Source organism: Herpailurus yagouaroundi, unplaced genomic scaffold (assembly GCF_014898765.1).
Source record: "Herpailurus yagouaroundi ecotype Mexico unplaced genomic scaffold, PumYag 77, whole genome shotgun sequence".
Classification (NCBI taxonomy): Eukaryota; Metazoa; Chordata; class Mammalia; order Carnivora; family Felidae; genus Herpailurus; species Herpailurus yagouaroundi.
Genome location: NW_024412388.1, coordinates 38905963 through 38930383, shown reverse-complemented (window position 1 = coordinate 38930383; position 24421 = coordinate 38905963). Strand labels below are relative to the sequence as shown.

At 39.2% G+C, this 24421-nt stretch overlaps 1 protein-coding gene across 8 annotated transcripts in view; it reads left to right on the top strand.

Moving 5' to 3' along the window:
• Positions 1-24421, top strand: part of AGBL4 (AGBL carboxypeptidase 4) — a 1457435-nt gene that overhangs the window by 1059853 nt on the left and 373161 nt on the right. The gene's annotated exons all lie outside the window — the stretch shown is intronic.

Sequence of the window (24421 nt, the reverse complement as noted above, 5' to 3'; positions counted from 1 at the left end):
TGTCACATATGCCCTGGTGTGGAATTCAAAGCTTCTGGGCACACAACTTTTGGAATTTGGCATATGCAAAGAACTTGTCTACACACACACACACACACACACACACACACACACACACACACCAAAGCTACAGGAGATTCAAATGGAATAATCAAATGAAAAAAAAAAATCAAGAAAGCTCAGACCTAAAGTTGTTTTCAATTTGAAACTCGGCCTCTGGCTGCCTTGCCTCCCTCCCAACCCTCCCTATCCCTGCAGCGTAACAATCAGAGGCTGTTTCCTCTGTGGCTAGAGATGTCCTAGACTAGAAGTCTGCCCATTAGGACACTAGATGGAGCCAGATGGGAAAGTTTATGCTCTAACTGCGGTGGAACCATTTTCTCTGCACTTTCCTCTTCAGAAACTGTTGCATGATATGGCTGGTCTCAGAAAACCTACTTCTCTGATATTCTTCTTCCGTTGAGCTGCCCTCAGTCAGTCATCAAACATTTACTAAACCCTCGCCATGGGTCAGCTATCAGACACAGAGCTGAGTCAAACACAGCCATGCTGTGGAAGAGCGTATGGACCGGTGTGAGAGGCCACCAGATTAACAAACGGTTGCCTCTTTGCCTTCCTGCCCTCTTAGTGGTCTCCAGCAACCAGGCCCAACAGTATCTCCTGACCACACACTATATTTCTCTGTCTCCTTGGCTTTGTTCTTGCAATCTCCTCTCTCAGGAAAGCCTTTATCTGTCATTTCTTCATATCTGACTCTGACCCCTATCAGGCCCAGTCCAAATGCTTCCTCCCCTGGGAAGCCTTTCCTTATTCTTCCCACACAGAGGTCCCTTTGATTCCTTTACTCCTTTAGCTCAGCAGTTCTCAAACTTTTGTATACATCAGAATCACCTGGAGGACTGTATCCTACTCTCACTGTTTCCAACTTAGTAGATCTGGTGTGTAGCCTAAGAATTTGCATTTCTCACAAGTTCCCAGGTGATGATGATTATGCTGGCCCAGGGATCTCAGTATGGGAACCACTTGCTTAGTGTTTTTGAGCACTAACAAGTGCCAAGCATTATGCTACATGTTAGTGATATCACAGTGACCAAGACAGTCCCTGCCCTTGAGGACAGCACAGGCCAGGGATGGGAGAGATAAATAGGGCAACACTTTGCTGTGCCATAGGAGTGTGAGGAGTGCTCCAGAAACACAAAACATGATGCAATTAACTGTTACTCTGGAGTTGAGAGGACCAAAAACTTCCCAAAGGGAGTGGCATTTGAGCTGGCTTGGAAGAATGACTTGGACTCCACTAGGAATAGAAAAGGTCAACAGCATGTGCCAAAGCATAGTGGTACAAAAAGCCATACCATATTTAGAGTGTGACAGATTTATGGGGAATGGGATATAGGGAGAATGGGCAGTGTCCTTGGAAATGTGAGCATGATAGGACATAAAGCTGGAGAGGTTGGCATAAAGGTCTTGAATGCCATGCTAAGAAGTTTTCATTTCCTCCTCGACATAATGAAGAAATAATAAAAAAGTAAAACAGAAAAATCACATGGTAGAGATTTCCTTGGGGAAGAATCAGTCTGACTGCAGTGTGGACTTTGGACTGCCAGCGGCCAGAGAGGGGGAGTGAGACCAGCAGGGATGCTGTTGCAGTTACCTAAGCAGTAAATGGTGAGGACCACACTAAAGCATTGAGATGGGGAGGACATAGCGGACAGGGGGGTCTGGCGGGCTTGGACCCAATCCTGCACATCTGCAGAAGAAACACAAAGGTCTTTGGAACCATAGCTCAACTTTGCTCTTCCTCCCACTCCTTCTCTGAATGACCTCCCTGCCACCATTCTTGTTTTCTTGCCTGGTTCCTATAACGAAGTCCTGCCCTGGGTAGAGCACACACCTCCTGGACTTTTCTGCCTCAAATCCCATTTCCTCCCAGGGATGGTGGTCCTGCCTCTATCTTAAGTCTGTGTATATTGGTTTGGATCTGCATTCACGCCCCTGCTCTGTCACACCAATTTCACTGGGGGCCCTTGGGCCATTTAGTTTGACCACTGGATGTCTTAGGTTTCTCATCTATCAAGTGGGAAAAATAATTCTTCTTGGCTGGCCTTTATCACTGTGTTCTTGTGAGGTTCAAATGGTAACAGATGTGAACAAGCTTTGATGTGTTACTATTGCCATGGAACCTGCAGCTGCCTTTAGAAGCCATTTCCATTGACTAAGAATGCCCATTTTGATAAAATCTGTCTTTCAATTTTGAGAAGATTTTTAAAAATTTTTTATTCATTTTTGAGAGACAGAGAGACAGAGCACGAGCAGGGAAGGGGCAGATAGATGGGGAGACACAGAATCCGAAGTAGGATCCAGGCTGTCCGCACAGAGCCCGATGCAGGGCTCAAACTCATGAACTACAATATCATGCCCTGGGCTGAAATCGGACACTTAATACTTTTATTTAACCTACAGACATTCAAGTTAGACAGCCAGCAAGGTATTTGCAAAAGTAAGTAAAAAATCACTGGAAATCAAGTCGTTATTTAAGCAGTTTGAAAATTATATGGATGTTTAATTCAGTAAATATTTATTGAGACCTACTCCATACCAGGCATTATTCTTAACACTTAGGATACATGAGTGGTCAAAGTACATGTTCTTCTGAAGCTTATTGTTTACTGGAGAAGATAGACAATAAACATAATAAGTAAATTAAATAGAATGTTAGAAAATAGTAAATACTGTGAAAAAAATGAAAAAGAAGATATTGGGGATATCTACCTGTTTTCTGTCACTACCTAGCTCATTATTGAAATGCATTATATAAATATTTTTGTTACATTTTGTTTAATTTTGCCTATTTCCCATAACCCATAATAATAATGAGTGCACATTCATTAAATACAACTTAGAAAATTCAAGAACATAGGATAATAATAATAATAAATCATCCCTAGACCCATCACCCAGGGATAGTCATCATTTTTATCTTGGTGTGTATTCTCTTACTGAAATGATTATATTATTTGCAACTACAATCCCCATATGTTCACTTCTTCATTTGATAAAGTTTTTTTAATCATCCCATGTACTAAAGTTTCCATATAAGGCATATGAAACAATTGAAAGATACAGATTTTGCAGTCATTCTTTTTTCTCCCTTTACCAGTTGTGTGTGGCCTTACATAGGTTATTCAACTTCTCTGAGTCTCCATTTCTCTCTCTGTAAACTAGAAACTGATTCCTTATGGTGTTGTCATGAAGACTGAATAACTTTAACAAGATAGGGCCTAGACAATGCCTAGCACATAATCAGTACTTAATAAACACTGATCTACTTCTTCTCTCTTTTTTTTTATTCGTTCAACAAATACAATAAGTACAGCATCATGTTAGGCACAGAAGACATAGCACTCCTCTCTTGGAACTTAACATCCAGCTGGGTCAATTATCTTAGAAAGGAGCCAAGGAAGACCTCCCAAAGAAAATGACAATTAGGCTAAGACTTGAAGGGTAAATAGGAGTTAGTCAAATATTTGGGATGTTCTAAGCCAGTCCAAGATCCCAGAAGCAAGAGAATATAAGGTACACTAGAGAAAGTCAAAGCAATTCAAGATGGCTGGAGTACAGTAGGGGAGTGATGAGAGCAGAAGCCACAGGGACAGTAATTAAAGGCAACTCCTGAGAACAGTATTTCTCTGAAGAAATTTGGCAAGGGAATGGCATTCTCAGTCAATTGCATCTTAGAAAGATACCTGTAACTTCAGTGTGGCGATTACTGGAGGCAGAGACACCAGACATGAGTCATTGCAATAATCAACATGAGAAACTATATGGACTCTAACTGGGATAGTAGCTTTAGGAATGGAGAGGTAGACAAGTTAAGGTCTGTTCATGACCTAGAACTGATAGATGTCAGTGAGAGAGCTGAATACTGGGGGGGAATCCAGAATAACACCCAGGTTTCTAGAATTGGTAACTGGGGGGCGGGGGTAGTGATGCTATACGCTGAGCTGGAGCAGGAGCAGGAGCAGGTTTTAGTGAAAAACATTCACAACCCCAGTTGAAGACATGTGGATTTTGAGGTAACTGTGGGACATCATTCTAGCTATATTAGGTCAATGTCTCAGACCAGTCCATGCCCAGTTCTTGCTCTCAGACAATCCACTTTTCTTCCCAATTTTGTCTTATGGCCCAAAGTTCTAGCAGACAGATCTAGAATACTCTAGTAGAAGCCATCTTGAGTGAAAAGGGTCCAGAATCTGCATAGGGAATTGGGGGTTCAAGACCAAAACAGAATTTATAGAAACATTCATTAAAAAGTTGGCCCCATGAGGGCACCTGGGTGGCTCAGTCAGTCTAGCATCCAACTCTTGATCTCAGCTCAGGTCATGATCTCACAGTTTGCGAGATCAAGCCCTGCATGGGACTCTGCTTGGGATTCTCTCTCCCCTGCTCTCTCTCTGCCCTTACCCCACTCACTTTCACTCTCTCTCTCAAAAAAACTAAAAAATAGTTGGCCTCATGATTAATTAGGAAACTTGTTTAATGAAGATCAGAGAATACACCAGAGTTTGGGCATCACATTTCTCAAACAAATGATCCCGACACAATCTAACAAGGAATTTCTGCTGATTTGACAATTTACGTGAAAGGTCTCATAGAGATTTAAAATTTAAACTGACAGTAGTTTCACATTTAAGAAATTTCCTTGAAGAAAAATAAGATTACACCCATTAAGTTCATTCATTCTCCACATATTTACTAAGCAGGCACTTGTAGCAAAGCCCTGTGCCAAGTTTAGGAACACTGAGATGAAAGAGTCCCTGCCAGGGAAAGCTTCAACTCTAGTGGGAAATAGTCAAGCAAACAAACAATGGCAAGACAGTGAGAGAAATATTAGGATAGATGCCAAAAATGGGGTGCAGAGTGTAGAGGCTGCTTTTAGGCCAACAGGCTTGAGCAATGGAATGTAGAAAGGGCCGCAATGACCACCTGGCTGAATACAGACACAGGCCCATCAGGTGACCCACCTCAAAATACCCATTGGCCCTAACTGGCCAATGGGCTACTTACAACTAGGCACAGTTAACAAAAAAGGGAGAATTCCAAATGTCTCCATACCTTTAAAACAGCCCTCACCGACTGCCTCATTTCAGACAGCCTCTTCTCTGCTGCCCTGCCCATCACTCCCTTTTGGTATATCCAGTACACTTCTACCTCCTTTGTTCTGCCTCTGGTGAATTCTTTCACCTCCTGTGCCACTAGCTTCCACCCAATTGTCACCTCATATTTGGGAGCCCCCATCTGATCAAGAGATACCCTATTTAGACACCACAGAGAGGAGAGCATAGGGAAAAAGTTTCTTAAGGACATGGAGGTTCAGGATATTAACTGCACCATAAGGTTTCTCTTAGTTTTGAAGAAACCCTATTACTCAATATTTAATAAACTATTTTTTCTTTTTTTATCAAAAGGTTATTGTCAAATCTCTGAGTAATATTTTTGGATTATTAAGGAATATCTGACAACTTTGATGGTCATCAACAATATTCTCCAATCCCCCAAAGCTGATAATCAGAGAAAATGACCCTCAGAACACTGTTTATCTCTGGCACTGAGACAAATAAAAAGAAAAAAAAAAAGAAAAATTACACATTTTCTTGATGTTTGGAATACTAATGTTCTCCTAATGAAAAGGAAAATCATTTAAAACTATATAGTGAAATAATTGCTGCCACCACCATGTAAGCTTCTCTATTCATGCAGAATAGGGATTTCAAGACTAGAAAAGCACCACATGCTTTTGCTTCACTTAGAAGAGACACTGTGGAGTATGAATGGGATTTGGAGTCAGACAGACCTAGGTCTTTATGACCTTGAAAAAGTCACAACCTAGTTAAGACTCAATTCTTTAATTTGTAAAACATATTTATATAATATAAAATGTACCTCAGAGGACAGTCATGGGAATTAAGTGGGATATTTGGAAAGCTTAGTGTAATGCCTAGATTTTTCCCCAGTTTTAGTGAAGTATAATTAACAAATAAAAATTGCATATATTTAAGTTAGACAATTTGATGTCTTGATATGTGTATATATTGTTAAATAATCACCAAAATCAAGCTAATTAACATATCCATCACCTCACATAGTTGCTCTTTTCTTCCTCTTGTTTCTAATGTGATAACACTCAAGAACTATCTCTTAGCAAATTTCAAGTAAAAGTAGTGTTATTTACTATAGTCACCATGCTATACATTAGATCTTGAGAACTTATTCCACTTATAACTGAAAGTTTGTAACCTTTGATCAACATCTCCCCATTTCCTTCCAGCTTCTGGCAACCACCATTCTACTTTCTGCCTTTATGACTTTGATGCAGTATTTTGTCTTCTGTGTCTGGCTTATTTCATTTAGCATAATGTTCTCCAATTTCATCTATGTTGTTACAAATGGCAGGTTTTGTTCTTCTTCGAGGCTTGATAATATTCCATTGTGTGTGTGTGTATGTTTATATATATATATGTATATATGTATACATATATATATATGTATACATATATATATGTATACATATATATATATGTATACACATGTATATATGTGTATATGTATACACACACACACACACACACCACATTTTGTTTATCCATTCATTTGTTGATGGACATTTACACTGTTTCCATAGCTTGCTATTGTGAATAATGCCGCAGTGAACATGGAAGCACAGATGTCTCTGTGAGATACTTAATTTCATTTTCTTTGGATATTTTTTAAGGTTTTTATTTAAATTCCAGTTAACATACAGTTTAATATTAGTTTCAGGTGTATTAATTCAGTGATTCGACATTTCCATTCAACAGCCAGTTCTCATCACAACAAGTGCACTCCATAATCCCCATCACCTGTTTAACCCATATCCCAACGCACCTCCCCTCTGGTAACCATAAGTTTGTTCTCTGTAGTTAAGAGTCTATTTCTTGGTTTGCCTCTCTCTCTCTTTTCTCCCCCCTATGATCATTTACTTTGTTTCTTAAATTCCACATATGAGTGAAGTCATGTGGTATTTCTCTTTCTCTGACTGACTCAATTTTACTTAGCATAATATTCTCTGACTCCATCCATGTCATTGCAAATAGCAAGATCTCATTCTTTTTTATGGCTGAGTAATATTCCATTGTATATGTATACCACATCTCTTTTATCCATTCATCAACTGATGGACATTTGGGCTGTTTTCATAATTTTTACCCAGAAATGGTACTATTGGATCATAAAGTAGTTCTATCTTTAATTTTTTGAAAAACCTCCATGTTTTCCATAGTGACTATACCAATTTACATTCCCACCAAGAGTGTACAAGTGTTCCTTTTTCTGTATATACTCACAATACTTGTTATCTTTTATCTCTCTAATAATAGCAAGTCTACAGTTATGAGGTAATGTCTCCTTGTAGTTTTGATTTGCATTTCCCTAATGACTGATGATATTGAGCACCTTTTCATATACATGTTAGCCATTTGTATTTCTTCTTTTGAGAAATGTCTATTCAGGTCCTTTGCCCATTTGTAAATAAAGTTATTTATTTCTTTGCTATTAAGTTGTATGAGTTTCTTGTATATTTTAGATGTTAACCCCTTATCAGATATATGATTTCGCAAATATTTTTTTCTCACTCCATAGATTGTGTTTTTACTCTCTTGGTTGTTTTCTTAGCTGTGCAGAATATTTTTAGTTTCATGCAATCCTACTTGTCTGTTTTTTGTTTTGTTGCCATGTTTTTTGTGTCATATCCAAAAATTCATTGTCCAGACCAAGTTCAAGACACATTTTCCCTAATGTTTTACAGTTACTGGTCCTATGTTTAATTCTCTAATCCATTTTGAGTTTGATTTTTGTATATGGTATGAGGTAAGGGTCCAATTTAATTCATATACAGGTTTCCTAAATTACTTATCAAAGAGAATACCTTTTCCCCATTGTATGTTGTTGACACCTTTGTCAAAGATCAGTTGATCCTAGATGCATGAATTTACTTTGGGACTCTCTATTATGTTCCACTGGTATGTATGTCTGTTTTATGCTAGTACCATACTGTTTTGATTACTGTTGCTTAGTATATATTTTTAAATCAGAAAATGTGATGCCTTTAGCTTTGTTCTTCTCACTCAAGATTGTTTTGGTCAATCAGGGTAATTTTTAGCTCCATATGAATTTTTGGATTTTTTTCTATTTCTGTGAAGGATGCATTGGATTTTTTTTTTTATTGAAACGTAATTAACATACAGTGTTACATTAGTTTCAGGTGTATAATATAATGATTCAACAATTCTATATGTAACTCAGTGCTCACCATGATAAGTGTAGTCACCATCTGTCACCAAACAACATTACAATCATATTGACTATATTCCCTACATAGTACTTCTCATCTCTGTGACTTATTTATTTTGTAACTTGACGTTTGTACCTCTTAGTCCTCTTTATCAATTTCACCCATCTGCCTACCCACCTCCCATCTGTCAACCACCAGTTAGTTCTCTGTGTTTAATAATCTATTTTTTTGTCTCCTTTTTCTTTGTTTTGTTTCTTAAATTCCACGTATAGTGAAATCATATGGTATTTATCTTTCTCTGCCTGACTTACTTCATTTAGCACTATACCATCTAGGTCCATCCCTATTGTTATAAATGATAAGATGCCATTCTTTTTTATGATTAAGTAATATTCCATTGTGTAGGTATGCCACATCTTCTTTATGCCACTAGAATTTTGATATAGATTGCATTGAATCTGTAGGTCACTTTGGATAGTATGGAAAATTTAATAGTCTTCAATTTCTCACTTATCTCTGTATTCTTTGAGTTTCTTCCTCAATGTTTTATAATTTTCAGTGTACAGGCCTTTTATCTCTTTGGTTAAGTTTATTCCTAAGTATTTTATTTTTGAATTGTTATTGTGAATGGAATTGTTTTATTAATTTTCTCTTTGGGTAGTTCATTGTGTATAGAAATACAATTGATTTTAGTATGTTAATTTTGCATCCTCCAACTTTACTGAATTTGTTGATTAGTTCTAAAAAGTTTGTTGAGTATTTATGTGACTGCTTTTTTTCTGGATTTTGTTTAAATGTACATAGCCGTGAACCAATGTGTAACATGCCCACATCTGAACAAGTATCTCTAACTTATATGCATCTTTTCTGACTTTGGTGCATTTTATTTTAACACTCACTGACTTAATGCATTCACTTACTACTTATAAAACATTAAGTTTCTAGGACTTTGCTATCATAAATAAGATGACAGATCAGAATATGTTAAATTGGAAACATTCTAGAAACTTAGGGGTGAATATTGGCTCTAGTCAATGGATCAATTGCCATTTTTTTGACACCAAGTTTTTGCTGGTGTGGAGATGGAAGACACTAACCTTTACCACTTTGATCCCTACAATTCCTAAATGTATTTTCATGATATAACTTCCCAGGTATAGTGACTTATTTCTCTGAATCAAGAGACAGAGCACTACGGACACAGATAAATGTGCTGAAATGAGCATTGTAAACAGAGAGTTTGAAATCCATTCAGTTTGTGGATCCTGAGGAACTTAACAGAAGACCATGGCGGAGGGGAAGGAAAAAAAAAAAGTTAGAGAGAGAGGGAGCCAAACCATAAGAGAATCTTAAAAACTGAGAATAAACTGAGGGTTGATGGGGGGTGGGAGGGAGGGGAAAGTGGGTGATGGGCATTGAGGAGGGCACCTGTTGGGAGGAGCACTGGGTATTGTATGGAAACCAATTTGACAATAAATTTCATATTAAAAAAAATAAAAAATAAATAATAAATAATAAAAGAAAAAGAAATCCATTCAGTTTAGTTCAGCAGACACTTACAAAGTGTTTATTAGAGAAACTTCCCCACCAGCACTTGAAACTTGGCCCTAACCACATGGTTTATATGTGTCATTACCCTCTATGAGCCTTATTCCTTGGTTGGGAATAATGTTACCAACCCCAATGACTACTATTAATCAGATTAAATTAAATCGTGAAAAATAGTTCTCAACCCTGGCTGTGTGTTAGTATCACCTGGAAAGATTTGAAAACCTATACCTTCCCCCAGAGTCTGACTTAATTGGTTTGGTGTGGGGTCAGAGCTCCAATAGATTTAAAACCCCAGGTGATTGTAATGTGCAGCCTGGGCTGAAAAGCACTGAGATAGATGAAAGTTCCTGGCTCAGTGCCTGACATTTCCTGAGGAACCCTGACCTCTTTCTCTTCCTTAAGTGTCAGACTCTGTTGGGCACTGGGGACACAAAGGTCAGACATACCCCTGTCCTCAGGTTGCTCTCCGGCTTGTGGGGAGGGTCGACAAGGAAAGAAATCATTACTCTGTGGTGTGATAGGTACAATAAAAGAGATTTGGGTAAAGAAGAAAAGCCATGCTGGAGAAATGATTGACTATCTCAGACAATCTAGGGCATTTGGTATCGTAAGTCACTGTTGGTCACATTTCCGCCTGGACACATGACCTGGGCTCCAGGCAGGCCCCGCACTAACTTACTGTGTGGCTATAGGCAAAGTTTCTCTCATTAGTGCTTGACTTTCCTTATCTATTAAACAACATCCATTTAAAAAAGTGGTCCATTCCCCACCCCATCCCCACCACCACCTCACAAAACTGTTGGGACATCAAAGAAGGAACAATAGAACACTTTATAAACATATAATTAATGACATGCATGTTCTGGGAGGGAGAACTACTGCTTTCACATCAGTATCTAAACATGGTGAAGTCTGTTCCGTCTTAAAACAAAACAAAAATAACTTCTTCAACCCCATGCCCCTTGTAGGTTCTCTCTCTCTCTCTCTCTCTCTCTCTCTTTCCCTTTCCCCCTTCAAAGGCAGAGTTTGTTAAAAGTATTTACTACACTTGCTATCTGCACTTCCTCATTCCCCACCCATCTCTCAAACCCTTCACAGCTTGGCTTCTGTTCCCCTCAGCTCTACTTACTGAAGCTGCTCAAGCCAAGGTCATCAAGTGCTGTTCTGGTTTTTATTATGATACTGCTGACCATTCCCTTCTTTGGAAACACGATTTTCCGTGGGCTTGTGTGACACAGCATTCTGCTGGGTGCCCCTCTATGTCCCTGGCCATACCTTTCCAGCCTCCTTTGCTAGCCATTCTGTTGTTCAGATGTTATAATCTGTCAGGGTTCTGTCCTAGGCTGCCTTCTCCTTTCATTCTCCACAGCCTTCCTGCATGATCTCATCCCCCTCGTGGCTTTAATTATCATCTCTCTGTAGCACAGCCCCCAATCTATGTTTCCCCTCTGTCTTTCTTTGGAGCTCCAACCCTTTCTATCCAACTTCCCTCTTAATATCTCCACTTTGATATCCCACAGGCACATCAATTGTATTTTAAAACAGAACTCATTATCTTTCTCCAGATTCCAAACAAACTCTTCCTTTTGTTTGGACCAGCTCAGAAAATTCCATGGGCATTCAGTCCAGTTGCCAGAGCCAGAATCCTTCAAGTCATCTGTGACTCCTTTCACTCCCCCACCCTCAATGGCAACAGGACTTAGTCACTGAGTCCTATTGATTCTGATCTCCCAAAAATGTCCTCTTCTCCCTACTCCTGTAGTCTAGATGACCACGATGTCACTCTTCTGCTCAACCATCTCCCAGCCCCATGACTTTCTATATTCTTAAAGATAAGACATTTTAACTTTGCCTACAAGGTCTTGAATGTATTTGCCTGTCTCTCTAACTCCTCTTACCCTTCTCTTCTCTCTTTATAGTTCTTACTGTGGGGATGCAAAACTTTTAGTTCCCTGAACGCTCCTTGGTTTCTCTTACCTTTGGGTCTTTCACTTGTCAGGATACTTTTCCTTTCCCCTTTCACCCTGTCCTAGCAAACTCCTGCATGCCCTTCAGAATTATGATGATATGCCACTTCCCCCACAGCACTTTCTCTGACTCCTTTAGTCTGAGTTTCTTGTCCCTCTTGTTTATTCTAATAAATCCCTATGCCTACTCCTTTTATAGGCTGGTCAATAATCACCTATTTCTCTATCTCTACTACCAAACTTGATAGCAAGGACCAGACTATGACTTTCTTGTTCTCTGCTATATTTCCAGTGGCTAGCATAATGCTTGGTACATAGCATAATGCTTGGTACATAGCATAATGCTTGGTACAAGATGGTTAATGTATACTTGTCAAATGAATGAATAAATGATGAATAATGAGTGAATGGAAATAAATAAGAAATAGTCTCTGCCCTCAAGCAGCCCACAGTTTAGTGAACATTAAAGATACAGGTGCAATTATCTTTAACAAAAGTGAATGGAAGAAGTAGTAATTCAGGATGCAAAGTACTAAGAAAAGGAAAAGGAGAAATTACTTTCAACAGGCAAAATTGGTAAAGATACTTTAAAGAAGAAAGCATTGCAGTGAGCCCTTAATAAAATATTAACTATCATATTAGATGATGATGATAGTATTCAGATGATAGTAACTACTATATGTGAGTAATTAATTCATAGGATAGTAACTACTGTATATGAGTGCTTATACTGTGTGAGGCATTGTGGTAAATACCTTGCATGTAGTATCTTATTTATTCCTTTCAATAACCTATGAATTGGTTCTTTTTATTTTCAGTCTATAGACAAGGAAACAGAGAGGTTAAATATGTTAAGCAAGTTTGCCCAGCCAGCTAGTGGAGGAGCTAGAAATCTTCATGGGCGAGAACTGTGTCCCATTTTTCTTTAAGTCTCAGTGCCTAGCACAGGGCCTGGCACAAAGTAGTAATTCATCAACAGTAATCAAATTAAACTACCAAGAGCTAATGTACAGCATGAGGATTATAGCTCATAATTCTGTATCACATAGTTGAACGCTGCTGAGAAAGTAGATCTAAAATGACCTCACAACAAAAAAGAAATGGTTACTGTGTGACGGGATGTAGGTCATAGCTAAGGCTATGGTCCTAATCATTTTGCAATATATAAAAGTATCAAATCAACACATTGTCTGCCTTATGCTTATATAATGATAAGTGTCCATTATATCTCAATAAAGCTAGAAAAAAATGAAACAGAACAGAAAGTTTTCAAATGAAACAATGGGAAGACAGAATTTCAAAAAGCTGAAAAGCAAGCCTTGACTGTGATAGGGTCAGAAACAGGCCATGTTCTTTTTTAAAGGGCCTCACAAAAACCAAACTAAACAAAAAAACCACAGTTCTGTCTGGAAACATCCAAGGATCCTGTTTAATATTAACCAACAAAACTACAAGCATGTCTGTGCTGACTCAGCCTTCCACTCCATTAGCAGCCCTGCCTCCTGGAAATGAATGAAGGAAACTCAAAGGCCTAGGAATGTTTTACTGATGTGGTATAGATTAGCTTTGGTAGTGAAGATTGGAAGGGATATAAATAACCCACAACAGAAAGAACTGCCATATGGACAAGTGCATACTTTAATGACAAGCGGTGGTTATGGCCACCCCCTCTCCTCTCCTGAATGCCATTCCCTCAGGAGTGCCTCAACACTGGACCTAGTGGTCAGGACACCCATGGGCAGTTTACTGAAGGAAAAAAAAAAACCTGTCAGAACTGTCATTCTCTCTTTTGCTTCTGTCACCCCATGACTTGTTTGTGAAATTCCTAAATTTGGTTGTGAGCTGACTGTTTTGACAGTCTGTCTTAATGAATGTTTTTCTTAAGTTCTTGAGGGTCTGCATATTTTCTGCATCTGGGTGACATGAAGACTTTCTTCTTTTTAGGAGCTAGGGAGCTTCTTAAAATGTCTCTCAGAGAATCTACCATACCTCAGATCTTCAGTGAGAACTGCGGAGATCTATTGCTGAAAAATCATTTTCTTTCCTTGGAGGTTCAACTGAAAATGAGCTTTAATTATTTTAGTAAGATAATTTTAGAGAGATAAATAATAATTTTCAGTGAGTTTCACTGAGTTCTTGAACATTATGGTTCTGTTATATTTCACCTCCAATGAGAGCAACCTACTATCTGCTTTATCAAGTACCTATCATCTGCTTTATAAAGCTAGGGTTGCCTAATGCATGAGAAATCAAGAAAACTAGAGGCCTCTTGGAAGATGTCACAGGTCACTGTTTAATGTGTCACACAGATTGAGACAAAATTAATACTAAGGAAATCCTTTCTAATTGGGTCTATTCGTTTCCTTTAGCCCGTTCTAGGAACTAAAAATTTGACTGCAGTAGTCAAATAGGGTGTATCAGGATCAAGTCTTTGTCACAATAATGGTAAATAGTCTCAAAACCATGATTTTTGGAAAAGCAAAAGGACTTAATGAAAATGAATATACCACATGTTGTGAGAAATAGCTACAGGTGACCATATAGGAAGCCTGAACATAAACATACCCCAAGGCATTCAGTAGAGTCCTAGTATATGCTATCAATTCGTCCTCAATAAGAAATTTATGGAAACTTGTGACCACATGTAGCTAAAGAATGGTATGTGTTCCATATGTTCTCTATTTCTCTTATCCCTGTACTGCATATGCCTTGCCATCTCCTTCTCTTTCATGAGCTGACAGCTTTTATCCCTTGCAAGTTGGTATTAAAATATCACTTCCTAGTAATAGGTGTCTTAGTGTTTAAGGAAAAATGTTAGTCCCTGCTTAGATTCCTACTTAATTGCAGTCTTCAAAAGCAGTGTTCCTGAGGAGGTTTTGCATTTCTCCAGCACGCTCTGCAAAATGCCCACTGCTTCTGAATCAGTTCAGTGGAAATGGTTTCTCCCTGTGTGTATTTATGAAGCCTGCTGCTCTCTGTCTCTAACCCAAGCATGATGCAGCCGATGGCTTTAACAAGGTCTGCCATGGCCGTGGGCGTGGAAATGGGAGCAGAGATTGCTTTTGATCCTTTCCATCGGTAGAGTGGATCCCTTACTGGATTCTGAAATGAAAACAGAATCGTGATCACCAAGATATTTCCTGTGTCCTGTTAATTACTTTATAACCATCCTCACAGGCATATGCATTAAATTTACCATGCTCTCCACATAGTCCAAACACTTCAATTATCATTCAGCCCTTTTTACCTTGTTTCAAGTAAGCATAGCTATTTTGTTTAGTAGTCTTAAATAGTTTAGAAGCAGAAAATATAAATAAACTAGAAGGATTTGCAAGGAGCAGACACAGCTAGCAATATGACAGCATGAAAAAGCCAATGATCATATATAAGCTAGCCAAATAAGGCAAGGCCTGGTGATTTCAGAATAGATGCAAAAAAATAATTCTGCAAAAAAATTAGGACAAGGTTAATTTATGTTCCATTTTGCCTGCAAAGGAACATAAGAAAGGGTATGATATGATTTACAAAGATTGCATTCAAAAACTAAAACTAATAAGAGAGCTTTGGAAGTTGCTGAATTGTCTACACAATGTGGAAAGACTAAGGGGAGGGAGGGTAGATTTGGTGGTAACAGACCTGGTTTAATTTGTAGCTCTTCTTTTTTTAGCTGTGCAAATGGGAAAATTCCTTAACCTCTCTGAGTTTCAGTTTGCTTCACTATATAGTAGAAAACATAATTTTCATTCATGGTGAGAAGTGAGAAGTAAATAAGATAACATAAGTAGAGGCTTTAGCTCACTGCTTGGCACATTGCTAATGCTCAGTATACTAAAATATTCCTACTTCTGTAAACCTCTGGACAATTTGGAATACACGAGACATTTGTGTACTTTAAAATGCCATTGCAGTAAAGCCATACGCTCCCTTATAGGGAATTCATTTTATTTTCAGGGAGATTCACCACTTGCCTATAAAATTAGAAACTTGGCATCAGAGAGCATGAAGATGAGAAAGAGAAAACACTTATTGGTTGACTCTCCCTCCTCCCATAAATGGCAACTTTGCTCACTACTTTGGATGTCTGATCTTACAGGGCTTGCCAGCCCATGGATTGGGTTGACGCTGTGAGAGTGAGTTGAGCCACTGTGCATGGATTGGGGTTTGGCCTGATCACAAGCTGTCAGCTGGGGCCTGGAGGAGTGAATCACAATTTGGCTGAAAGCTATTCTCTTACAAGGTTAGGACCAAGTTACTGCCTTCCCCAAAAGAAGAGTCACAAGAGGAAGGACTCTTAGAAGAAGGGCCTGTACAAACTGTGGAAAGAAGTATTGGGAAGCAGCTTGGAAGTTTCACAGAAAAACTTTAAAAGTAGACTTTCTCTAACCTTGCCTTCTCAAGATACTCATTACACACACACGTGCACGCGCGCGCGCGCGCACACACACACACACACACACACACACACCATTTTAACACTCCATACTTCTGCTCAAGCAACTCCCTCTTTTTCCTCCTCTTCTTGACCTGTCAACCTTATGTTCCAAAGATTCCACACTGGTCTCTACTCCTGTGAGATCTCTTCGGATTCCTCAGACTGGATTATGAGGCTCTCCTCTGGGTCCCCAGAACCCTGCATTTATCACACTGCAATGATAGCCTGAGCCTCTGGATTTTAACTTTGTCTATATCTTAGCACCTACCTTGTGGTTAGAACATTTTGTAAATACCCAAGAAAGGTTATTTGAGCTGACCTGAAGAAGGGTCAGGGGCTCCAAAAGGTTGCACATGAGCGTCATTTCAGGATGAAGACCTTCAGGCTGGAGAATGAGGAATTGTGTAAACTATAGCTTCCTTCTGGCTGGTTGGTGTAAACCTTCAGAGTGTCTTACCAGCAGGCCTTTTCTTCCTCCCTTGCTTACTCCTGATACACTCTTATAGATTGTATCCACTTCCCTGCTTTGGGGAAAATACATGGTCCTTGGAACTTTACCAAAGACCCTCAAAAAGTAAACAAACAAATACTCATTTATTGAGCTCCGTATTATGCCAACTGCATTATTTTATTCAAACCGTATCACATCTTTGTGTGGTATTATTAGGCCCCATTTTATGAATGAGAAAACAGAGGTTCTAAGATTTTTCCCAAAGTTATACAGCTACATCTCTAACTCTCTTGTTTTGTTTTGTTGCACTTAAAGCCAATAAAGAGAGGCAAAGTTGCGTGTGGATGCTGACGGTGAGTACTGATGTTCAAGACAGTATTTCAGAGCTTACAAGGTACTTTGAATTCTGAAAAGTAGGCAGTGTAGGGATCTTCCACACTGTCCTCCTAGGGAAGCAAAGTGCAGAAAAGTTAAGTAACATCCAAACAGTCACACAGTTCAAGTCATCTGACCTCAAGACTATGTCCCACAGCTCCAAAGGCTTGACTGGTTTTCAGCACTGGTGTTGACTCAGCTCAGACTTGCAGAGACAGTGAAGCCATTTTTGTGGCCACAGAAAGAGACCTGTCTTCTTTAATCATCTGGTGCAGAATGTACTTATTTATAGCTCACATCATTCCTCTAAGGATTTAAAATGATTTTATATTGTATTAAGCCACCTAATCACATAAGCCAATTAATCCAAACCATTTGATTTCTTTGTATTCATGACAAGAACTAACCAACCTAGATAAAATTTCCCCTTACCTTCCTCACAAATCTGCTCTAGCCCACTGCCCCCTCCTGGCCCCCTGCCCCCACCCCTTACAAATCTGCTGGCAATGTCATAGCCAACCTCCCTCTGCTCCCAAATCTATACCTCCATGTGTTCCTCCAAACTGTGGGCCCTTCTCAGCTCTAACACCTATCTCCCTCACCCCAATCCCTTTCCCCTGATTTAATCATCCTCTCTGTAGAACTTTTTGTTCCTCTCTTTAAAAACGTATTGCCCCCTTTCTTATAATAAAGCCAGCTTTCACATACTTTTCTCTCTGACAACCCCAACTGGATGAGGACAGGGACTCTGTCTTTTATCTTTGTATCCTTCACAATGCCTAGCACGATGCGTGGTACACAGTCATGATCAGTCCATGATTTACCTCTCTCCAGGCTCAAAGAGTTTGATAGTCTAGGTAGAATTATATGTTTTATCTGTTTTTATGGGTGAACAGGAAGGTAAAGTTTATTACTTGATATTGATACACCTAATATTCTCATGGTTCCCTCCCGTCCTATAGGCTTTTAATGTAATATCACCTTCTCAGTGAGACCTTCCCTGGCTAGCCTATCCAAAACTTCAAGTTCATCTCCATAACCCATTATCTTCCTGCCTGATTCTTCTCCATGGCACTTATCACTACTTCAATGTAGTATATAGTCTTCTTGTTTTACTTACTATCTATTTTCCACATTTAAAAGTATGCTCCATGAGAGCAGGAGTTTTGTCAGTTTTGTTTGCTATTTTACCTCTGGCACCTATAACAGTGTCTGGCACATAGTAAATGGTCAAAAAAATTTTTTTTGAATGGATGAATAAATACTACTATATATTGTCATAAAGTGGGAACTGGAGGGCCTTATCAGCAACCTTATCATTTCTGTTGTGATATTGCCATGTGTGACTTTAGGGTAGTATTTAGAATGATGGATCTCAGCATGGGTTATGTTCATCATCTAAGGGACGCATAGAGACTAGGTGGGACTGAAGTTTGCACACAATTACCAGAGTCAGTGCTTGGGCAAATAACTTAATCTATCTATGCCTTAGTTTTCCCATCTGTAAAATGGGGACAGTATTAATATTTCAGAAGGTTATTGAAAGGATAAAATCCGTGTAAAATGCTAAGAACAGGAAGTTCTCAATAAATGATAGCTGTTATTATTTCCTCAGTCTTAGAAATCATCTATATGGATACACTGATTCCACATCTCCTTAATGTTTTGTGGCTTATTATATCTGTGGTTTTTAGTTGCAGTCATATTATTATTTACTCTCAATAATTTTTACATTACTTTGTTGGCTATGTTCTAAAGACATTACAGTAAATTTGTTACCAAACACTGTTGCAGTATTTACATTTCTGAATTTTAATCATAAGTGGTAAATGTAAAAATAGAAGTCCTGCAAGCACAGAGATGGACTTCTTGGATACAGTGTGCTTTTTGCTTCCCTCTGCTATGAGTGAGTTTCTTTGACAGAGTAGCTGGTAGGATGAAGATGCTGAAGGTTGAGGACCCTTGAAAAAGACAGAGCTTTGCAGCAAATGAATAACCCGCAATTTATGAATCTACCTCCTAAAGATCCCTTGTTAGTTACCTCAGCTCATGATTGCCTATTCTCTTCTGAATTAGCCCTTTGGGTAGAATGAGGGTCTAATTCAATTAAACCATTGGATTATAATTATAATTTTGAAATAGAAAATCCTCCAGGGAATGTGATATTTATTATTGGACAGACTCATACACCTTGCAGCTGCCGGCTGGGTACATTTCCCCATCTCATGACACTAAGGAGCAGCATGATACAATGGAAGCAGCAATGCATGAATGTTAGGTTTGATGATAATTCTTGCATTGAAGTTTTTCTTTTTTTTTAATTTTTTATTGTTTGTTTAATACTTTTGAGAAACAAAGGCAGAGCATGAGTGGGGGAGGACTAGAGAGAGAGGGAGACACCGAATCCCAAGCAGGCTCCAGGCTCCAAGCTGTCAACACAGAGACCGATGTGGGACTCGAACTCACGAACCGTGAGATCGTGACCCCAGCCGAAGTCTGACTCTCAACTGACTAAACCACCCAGGCGCCCCGCATTAAAGTTTTTCTATCTTGGTAATTATATATTTCTTTTTTGGAAAGTCAGAAATGGTCTTAGGTTTTTGTGGATAATAATTACTAATGTTCATTGAGCCCTTACTTCATGCCAACCGCTATTTTAAGAGGTTTTAAGCTATACCTTGGGGTGCCTGGGTGACTCAGTCAGTTGAGCATCAGCTTTGGCTCAGGTCATGGTCTCACAGACCGTGGGTTCGAGGCCTGCATTGGGCTCACTGCTGTCAGCACAAAGCCTGCTTTGGATCCTCTGTCCCTCTTTCTCTCTCTCTCTCTGCCCCTCCCCGACTCACGCTCTTTCTCTCAAAAATAAATAAGCATTTTTAAAAGAATTTTTTTAAAAAGAGCTGTACATTTATCAAGTTAATTAATCTTCAGAATTACTCTATGAGGTAGGTTTAATTATATCCCCATTTTACAGAAGAAAAAAACAGAGGTAGGTGTTTGGTATATCTCCATTTTACATAAGAGCAAACAGAGGCATAGAAAGGTAATTTTCCCGAATTTACACAAGCAGGAATTGGTTGAGCTACTATTTGAATACAGGCAGACAGCTCTAAAACCCTATTCTTAACCTTTATACTAATCTGCCTCCTGAAGATAAAGGCCATGCATCTCAGAAACTTCCTTACATAAACTGTCAACAAACATTGATGTGCCACTCGTGTCATGATCCATGCTACTCATGAAGCTTTAAAGACAAATACCACACTTTGAACAATGACTACAGCCCATAGCTCTGTGTGTTCCAGCACAACCATAGTTATCTTCTCTACAGAGAAGTTAAATTAATTAGCTCAGGAATAATTAAGACTATTTTATCAGTGCAGCCTATTTTCTTTCAGTCATCTGTCTTCTCTCCCCATGGCCCAGCACAAGTCTGACTCCATGGGTACTCAAGACAGCATATGAGCAAGGAAGGAAGTGTGGCACTAGGTGAGGCATAAAAGGCAGGGAGTGTCCAGGACATGCCTCTAGAGGTAGGACAAAAGCCCCAGCCCTTGTGAAACCAGTGGAGCCACCACCACTGCTCAAAGCCTATGAGAATCTCCCATTAAGCTGAGCCATTAATTTGTGAAATGAAATAGGGAGCTTTCAGTAGATGAAGAGAGCTCAGGGACTGTGGAGTCAGACCAAGTTAACAAGAAAACAGCTGATTAACACCAGCAACATTGCTCCAGGAAGCAAAACCCAAGGCCCAAAGCTGAGACACCTACTACGTGACTAGTCCTACGCTAGAAGCTGAACAGTACTCAGACACCTGGGAGGAGGTCCAAGAGGAACAAATAGATCCCCAGATTTCGAGGGAAGATTAAAGGAGACCTCCAGAGTGGTGCAAGAGAAAAGTCCTCAGAATAGGAACCAAATCAGAGCTGTAGTTAAATACCATCCCTTGAAATACATGTTCTCATATAAGGAAGCATGAAATGCTAAAAGAGCATCTAAGAGTAATCAAAACAAGCCAGGAGGTAAGTTCAGATCAGAGAGGCCAAGTTGCTCACAGGCAAGGAGAAGGGAAGCATTCAAGAAGCTGAGCAATTCATGATGTCCACAGGCAGGTCCTGCCAGGTGTTGCAGGAGGGCAAGATGGCTGCGGAAGACGATAGGGCGCAAGTCAGGGAAGGCCTCACAAGTCCCAGGCTTAGGATCTTGGACTTCATTCTGAGGGCCATGGGGAGTTGTAGAAACATATTTAGCAGAAGAGTGAAATAATCAGTATGTCCTTTAAGAAGATTACTCTGATCTCTGAAGTGAGGAATCAGTTGGAGAAGGCAAGCCTGGATATGGGGAGATTAAAGAAGAAGCAGGCAAATGACGATAAGGTCTGACGCAGGGAACTGATACTGGAGACAGGAGCAAGGGATAGAGGTGGGAGGAGAGATGAGATGATTCCCTGAATCCTGAATCCATCTCCCCAAATGGTATGGGATGTGCAGTCTCAAAACCTAGATGCTGCCTCTTAGCCCTCCCTCTCACACTCCCCTCCATCCAAGCCATCACCATTCCTTTCTGTTTTCGCTCCGAAATCCTTTAGATCCTTCCACTTCTCACCATCTCAACTTCTTTCATTCTCTGGTAAACTCCCACCATTTCTCCTGTATTTTTATAACGCCCCTAACTGTCCACCCTAAGTCCGCTTCTACTTTCCCCTCTTCCACCACCATATATCCGCTATCCATACTCCTCATTACAGCTAACATTTTTGTTTGGTTCTTATTTTAATGGAAGTGTGATTGACACACAATAAATTGCGCATCTTTAAAACGTACAATTTGAAACAGAGAGACACAGCAAAAAACAGACTCAACTTTAGAGAGCAAACAGATGGTTTGTAGAGGGGAGGTAAGCAAGGAGGATTGGTAAAATAGATGAAGGGGATTAAGAGTAAAAGTGTTTAATAAAAAAACAAAGTGTACAATTTGGTAAATTTTTGCATATATATGTGCCCTTAAAGCTATCACCACGATCAAGATAATGAGCAATTTACTACCCCCAAAATTCCCTCATATCCTAATCTCTTCCTCTCATCCCTCCCCACTCCCACTCATCCCCAGATAGCCACTGACCTTCTTTCTGTCACCATAGTTAGCATTTTCTAGAGTTTTGTAAACAGAATCATAAAGGAATTTTCCAGAATTTTATACAAGTGGAATCATGGACATGTGTGCTTTTTTTGTTGGGCTTCTTTTACTCTACATACTTATCTTGAGCTTCAACCACATTGTTGTGTGTATCAGTGGTTCATTCCTTTTTCTTGCTGAGTATAATTCCATTGTATGGATATACCACAATTTGTTTATCCACTCATTTTTGTTGGTGCACATCTGAATTGTTTCCAGGTTTTAGCTATTCTGAACAAAGCTACTTTGGTTTTTTTTTTAATCTTTTATTTATTTATTTATTTATTTATTTTTTTAACATTTTCAGGAAGTTTTTTATTTATTTTTTTTCTAACATATGAAATTTATTGTCAAATTGGTTTCCATACAACACCCAGTGCTCATCCCAAAAGGTGCCCTCCTCAATACCCATCACCCACCCTCCCCTCCCTCCCACCCCCCATCAATCCTCAGTTTATTCTCAGTTTTTAAGAGTCTCTTATTGAACAAAGCTACTTTGAATAGTCACATGCAATTCTTTGTAAGGGCTTATGTTTTCATATCTCTTGGAGACAGCTTTTTTTTAAAGACACTGCCAAATGTTTTCCAAAGTGTCTATACTATTTTACATCCCCAGTAATGTATGAAATTCTGACTCCTCCATTCCTCCAAGTACTTGGTATGGGAAATCTTTTTAATTTTAGTCATTCTAATAGGTATGTAGTAGTTTTAATTTGTATATCTCTAATGACCAATGATATTGAGCATCTCTTTATGGGCTTATTTGCACATCTGTTTCTCTCCTCTGATAAATTGTCTGGATCTTTTACCCACTTTTTTTATTAGGTTGCTTATTTTCTTATTGTTGAATTTTGAGAGTTCTTTACAAACATATGCTGGATTCAGGTCCTTTATCAGATATATATTTTCAGGTTTTTTTCTTTGAATCCATTGTTTGTCTTATAATTGTCTTAGCAGTTCTTTAAATGAACAGAAGTTTTAAAATTTTGATCAGGTCCATTTTATCAATTTACTCTTGTGGATAATGCTTTTAGTATTATAACTAATAATTCTTTGCCTAATCCAAGGTTACAAAGATTCCGCCTGTGTTTTCTTCCAGAAATTTTAGAGTTTCAGGTTTTACATTTAGGTCTATGAGCTATTCTGAGTTAATTTTCGCAAGTGATGTGAGGTATGGATCAAAATTCTCTTTTTTCTTCCGTATAGACAACCAATTGTCCTAACTCCATTTATTGAAAAGACTGTTCTTGGGGCATCTAGGTGGCTCAGTCAGTTAAGCATCTAACTCTTGATTTTGATTCAGGTCATGATCTCAAAGTTGTGATACTGAGCCCCACGATGGGCTCTGCACTGGGCGTGAAGCCTGCACGGGATTCTCTCTCTCCTCCTCCTTTCCCCCTCCCCTGTTCTCACATGTGTGCACATTCTCTCCCTCTGTCTGCTTGTCTGTCTGTCTGTCTCTCTCTCTCTCAAAAGAAAAAAAATAAAGAATACTGTTCTTTCTCCACTGAATTGCTTTCACATCTTTGTTGAAAATTAGTTGTCTGTGTATTTGTGGGTCTGTTTCTAGACTCTGTTCTGTGTCATGAATCTGATTATGCCAAAACCAAATAGTCTTGATTACTGAAGGTTTATAAGAAGTCTTGAAATCAGGTAGTGTTCATACTTCAACTTTGTAATTTTTCCAAGTTGTTCTAGGTCCTTTGCATTTCCATTTGAATTTCAGAGCCAGTATGTGATTTTCTATAACGAAGCCTGCTAGACTTTGGTGGTTTGTTTTGTTTTGTTTTTGGGTTTTTTGTTTGTTTGTTTGTTGCAATACAAATCTAAGTATGTGTATTTCCTTTTAAACTCTTCAGTAGCTTTCCTCATTTTTAGGCTAACTTGCTCCCAGATTATATGCCCTGGCCAAGAAGGCTCTGTGGAGTCTAGACTTGACCCTCCTCTGCAGTCTCCTATTTCTTGGTTCCCACCTCTGTAGCCCAGGCACTTGTATCTCCTCCAGCTCCACGAACGTGCCCTGTTCCCTCCCAGCTCAAGGCAGGCACTAGTGCTATCCCCTCTGATAGGCACCCCAGCTCCATTCCACTCACACCCCTCTGCCTGCATAACTCCAAATGTCTTTACCCCATGGAAGTCTTA